Source organism: Hypanus sabinus, chromosome 1 (assembly GCF_030144855.1).
Source record: "Hypanus sabinus isolate sHypSab1 chromosome 1, sHypSab1.hap1, whole genome shotgun sequence".
Lineage (NCBI taxonomy): Eukaryota > Metazoa > Chordata > Chondrichthyes > Myliobatiformes > Dasyatidae > Hypanus > Hypanus sabinus.
This window is the reverse complement of record NC_082706.1, coordinates 177,471,981-177,477,757: the sequence shown is the minus strand read 5'-3', so window position 1 is coordinate 177,477,757 and position 5,777 is coordinate 177,471,981.

The following is a 5,777-nucleotide window of genomic DNA, read 5'->3' as shown; positions in this document are numbered from 1 at the left end:
GGGCCTTATCGTGTATGACTGATGTTCCCTTTTATTCATCTTGTTGAACCGGGAGAACAAGAAGACGTGCGGGGGAGGGGGCAGCGGAGAGGGGAAAGGCCTTTGCTTCCCCTCCGTATTGGGATTGGGGCCGAGTTTACGGAACCAGAGTGAAGGGAAATAGACAATTCCTCCGGTTTAAGCCCAGATTGAATGCTTTCCGTAACACCATAAGATGTAGGAGCAGAATTAGGCCATTTGGCCCATCGAGTCCGCTCCGCCATTTCCTTTCAGCCCCAATCTTCTGCCTTCTCCGGGAATTTCCTGGAACATTAGGATCGCTCACAATCCTCCTGTACCTAGTAACGTGGCCACCGAGTGCACGTTGCTGGTTTCTGCTGCTGTGGTCCTTCCAATTCCAGGTGCGTTCAGAGATGCTCTTCTGCACCCCTCATACAGTATCCCTCCTGTCAGCTTGAACCTCCCTCGCTAACAGGACATTTCTCTCACAGAACTGTCGCTCGCTGGTTTTTTTTTGTTTGTATACCATTCTCTGTAAACCCCGTTGTGCGTGAAAATCCCGGGAGGACAGCAGCTTCGGAGATACTCAAACAAATCCTTCTGACACCAACAATCATTCCGCGGTCAAAGTTACTTAGATCACATTTCATCCCCAATCTGATGTTTGGTCCGAACATCCATGTTTGCACTCTTTCAGGCTGTCGCATGATTGGCTGATTAGATATTTGCATCAACGAGCAATAAAGTATCCAATAAAGTGGCCACTGGGGAGGAGGGTGGGGTCGGGAAAGACCCCGATGATGTTTTCAGCATTCCTCACTATCCGTTGTAGGGTTGTTTAGTTTCGAAAAGCCCAACAAATGCAGAGTCATTCGGCATGAAGCGCAGGTTTTGTATCACAGGGTTTGGATGCTCTTTCTACAGCAGGGCATATATAGGGTGGCTCTGAATTTTTACCTCACACCTGCATGTGCTCCGCTCGTCAGTGAAGAAAGACCTCGATGATATGAGAAGTACTGTAAAGCGATATACATACCCAACTGTATCAAAAGCAGAGCTTTGCAAACATCCAACCATTTACATCAAACCGTGCCTGGCAGTCTTACCCTTCTCCGTTACAATAAGCCCAAATAATTCCTTGCCACGGCATTCAACATGTACCCCAAGGGAACCCTAACTAATGTTTATATCATTTTAACACTTACTATCTGAATTTTTTACTCTCATGCTCTTGCTTCTAAAATCCATGATCGCACATTTGCTTTAGTGTTGCTGTATTAATCTGCCCTGGACCTCGAGGATTGCGAGGCGAAGGTTTCTCCTTTGTCACAGCCTTAGAAGAATTGTAATATTTAGCACAGAGTAGCACTCCTCATTCATTCTTCCTATTAAAATGATATAGCAATAAGAGCTATAGAGCTATATATCTAAGAGAATTACACGCAAAAAGCTGAAAAACTCAAAGGGCCAGGCAGCATCTATGGAGAGTCAACAGTCGAGATGGAGTGTATACGAATCTGTAAAAAAGAATATTTTGCAAATGTATTAAAAGTGGAGGGACATATGGGACTAATGTGCACATTTCTGCGACATCAGAAGAAAGGCACAAGGCTTCAGTTTTACATTGGATATAGTAAAAGCTACCAGGTTCCTGGTTGGATCTTCTGCCATATTAGCTATTTTCATCTCTATCCCGGACATCAGAATCAGGTTACATTTTACTGGCATATGTCGTGAAATATGTCATGGCATATGTCTGCAGCAGCAGTATATTGCAATCCATAATTTAAAGGAAACTAATTTTAAAAAGCATAATTAAAAGCAAGCTACAATTAGAAATATATGAAAAATTAAATTAGCGCAAAAAGAGAGCAAAAGAGAAAAATGCATTGAGGCAGTGTATTTGGGCTCATTGTCCATTCAGAAATCTAATCATTCTAATGAAGAACTCTAATGAAGAAAATGTTCCTAAAATGTTGAGTGGGCGTCTTCAGGCTTCTGCTCCTCTTCCTTGATGGTAGCAATGAGAAGAGGGCATGTCCTTGGTGAGGGGGAGGGGGGTTCTTAAGGATGGATGCCGCGTTTTTGAGGCATCTCCTTTTGAAGATGCTCTCGATGCTGGGGAGGCTAGTGCTCACTTTAATGCACGCAAAAAATCCATTTTTTTGCTGCTTAGACCATCCAGTGCACGGGTTCGAGGAAATATAAAGATAACAGTCTAAATTGTTTTTCTTTTCTTGCAGTGAATGCACTAAAGTGGGAAGATTCCTTTTGCGGAGTACAGTAATAATATTTTCAAAGAATGGATCTGCGAAATGTTCTAAACATATCGGAAAGGGGAGAATTTGGAGTTTAACTTATTTGCTCGCATTTCTGAAATCAAGTGATTATAGGTGCTTTTCATGTTACAGAAATGTCCTAAACTACTCTTTCCAATTCACACATAGGAGCAGAATTAGATCATTGAGCCCATTGACACTGCTCAGCCATTCCATCATGGCTGACTTAGTATCCCTCTCAAACGATTCTCCTGCCTTTTTAACGTACCCTTTGATGCACTTACTTATCAAGAACCCATGAATTTTAAATATACCCAATAACTTGGCCCCCACAGCAGTCTGTGGCAACCAATTGCAAAAATTCACTCCCCCTTACCCTTCCCCCCGGCTGAAGCTATTCTCTCTCATCTCTGTTGTAATTGGACGCACCTCTATTCTGGAGGCTGTGTAGGCAGGACTGGCCGAAGGGTCTCAACCTGAAACGTCGACTGTACTCTTTTCCATAGATGCTGCCTGGCATGTTGAGTTCCTCCAGCATTTTGTGTGTGTTGCCTAGATTTCCAGCATCTGCAGATTTTCTCTTGTTTTTTCATACATTAACCTTTTAATTTCCGGAATCAGTCGCGCGATTCTCCTCTGGACACTCTCCAAAGTCAGAACATCTTAGCTAAGGGGCCCAAAACTGCTCACAGTACCCTTAACGCATTCTGACCAATGCTTTATAAAGCCCCAGCATTACAACCTTGCTTTTGTGTTCTAGTCTCCTCGAAATGAATCAAAACAGTGCATTTGCCTTCCTTACCACTGACTCAACCTGCAAACTGACTTTTGCGCAAGCACGACCAAATCCTTTTGCACCTCTGATTATTGAATTTTCTCTCCATTTAGAAAATAGGCTACACTTTTGTTCCTTCTACGAAAGTGTATTACCATACATCATATTCCATCTGCCACTTCTTGCCCATTCTCCCAATTTGTCTAAGACAAGTCCTCTACAGTCTTTTTTCTTCCTCAACACTCCCTGCCTCTTCACCGCTCTTTGTATTGTCTGCAAACTTGACCACAAAGCAATCAATTCCATCATCCAAATCTTTGACATATAATGTCAATAGAAGCAGTCCCAATACTAACAGCTGCGGAACACCATTGGTCACTGACAGCCAATCAGAAAGGCTCCATTTATTCCCACTCTTTGACCACTACCAGTCAGCCAATCTTCTATCCATGCTAGTACCTTGTAATACTATGGGATCTTACCTTGTTAAGCGACCACATGTGTGGTATCTTCCCAGAGGCCTTCTGAAAATCTGAGTAAGCAGCATCCACTGACTCTTCTCTTTCTATCTTTCCTGTTACTTCCTCAAAGAATTCAAATGGATTTGTCAGGCCGGATTTCTCCCTAAAGAAACCATGCTGACTTTGGCCTACTTTATCAAGTGATTCCGAGTACCCCAGAACCCCATCCTTAATAATAGACTCCAACATCTTCCCAACTACAGAACTGAGGCTAACTGGCCCGCAATTTCCTTTCTTCCACCTTCCTCGCTCCATAAAGAGTGATAATAATTTTACTGTCCATGGGAACCACTCTAAAATCTGGTGATCATTACTAATGCCTACAGCCAGATCTTCAGCTACTTCTATCAGAACCTAGGGTGTGGTCCATCTGGTCCAGGTGACCTACTGTATCTACCTTAAGACTTTTCAGCTTCCCAAGCACTCTCTCCATAGTAATAGCAACTACATTCACTTCTGCTCCATGTTACTCTTGAATTTCAGGCATACTGCTAGAATCTTCCACAGTTAAAACTGACATAACATACTTATTAAGTTCATCTGCCATTTAATTTTTCCCCATTACAACCTCGCCATTGTCTTTTTCTAGCTGTCCAATCTCCACTCTTGCCTCTCATTTAATTCTTCATCTTTGGGATGCATCTATCCTGCCCCTTATGACTTGCTCCCAGAAACTTTGTCGATTACTATTCTGCCATCATCCCTGTATGTGTTCCCTGTCCAACAACTCTGGCCAGCTGCTCTCTCATGCCTCTGCAATTCCCTTTAATTTAGTCTGGCTTTAGCTTCTCCTTCTCAAATTGCAGGGTGAATTCTATCATATTATGATCTCTTCTTCTAAGGGTTCCTGTACCTTAAGGTCCCTAATCACATCTGGTTCATTACACAACACCTAAGCCAGAATTGTCTTTCCCCTAGCGGGCTCAACCACAGACTGCTCTAAAAGGCCATTTGAGGGCATTCTTGGGATTTAGGACTAACCTGATCTTTCCAATCTACCTGCTTATCAAAATCCCCATGACTATGGTAATATTCATATTTTTACATGCCTTTTCTATTTCCTGTGGTAATTCGCATCCCACATCCTAGCTATTGTTCAGAGGCCAGTATAAAACTCCCATCAGGGTATTTTTACTTTTGTAGTTCCTTAATTCTACCCACAAGGATTCTACATCTTCCGATCTACAGTAATGTTACTACTTTCTCAGGGGTTGATTTCATTATTTTTTACCGTTCTGGTTCCGTTTTACCCATTTCCCCCCTCCTCCCATATTGTCCTGGTTCTATTTGCTCTTCACCTCTCCCTCATTGGTTTCCACTGTTACCTTCCCTACCCGTCCAACACCGTTAGCTTTACGCTCCCCACGGATTGGTCCGGCGGCTGTATCAACCTTCACCCTCCCCACCCTTCCCGGCTCTACCTTTCTCCTTTTCTGTCCGCTTTCATGCACTATGTCTCTCAACTCCACACCTCCCCTACATGGTCCTATCTGCTCGTCATCCTTCCACTACCCCCGCCGCATTTCCTCAGTCCGCGCGTCACCTCAGTCCTCTGTCTCACCATTTGCCTCACTTCTTTATATTGGCTATCCTACTCTCTACTCTCGGTTTTGAAGTAGGGTTTCGACCTGGAACGTTCCTCCCACCTCCCACCCACCCCCACAGACGCTGCTCGGCCCACAGGGTTTCTCCCGCAGACTGACAGCTGAGGATTCCGGCACAGGAGACGATAAATACACCGTTAGAGAACTGCAATGGAATTTGAATTAACGTTAACATCTAATTTTGTGACAAGACATGCTAAACCTCATAAGCCTACCGTAATGAATCATTAGGATATACGACTGGTTTTTAATTGACCGGATAAATATTTTTGACAGTCTCTGCAAATACTTTCAGGATTTGGCAGTTTGATTACGTTTCTATGAATCTCTCGGGTATTTTGATGCATTTGGAAATGTAAGATTGAAAAATTAAAACAACGACATGACGATGCTAAGCTAGAGAATTTACAAAGAACGTCAATGTTGATCGACACTTATGACAAAAACAGTTCTCTTCTGAAATAAGAGCTAAATTGCCCTTCCGAGATTTATACCTGAAGTTCCTCATTTCATTACGCTGTTAACATTGTACTGTACTGTACGAGAGAAAAGACGATGGACTCTTAACAACAAAAAAACCCAGTTCCGCAACAATCGT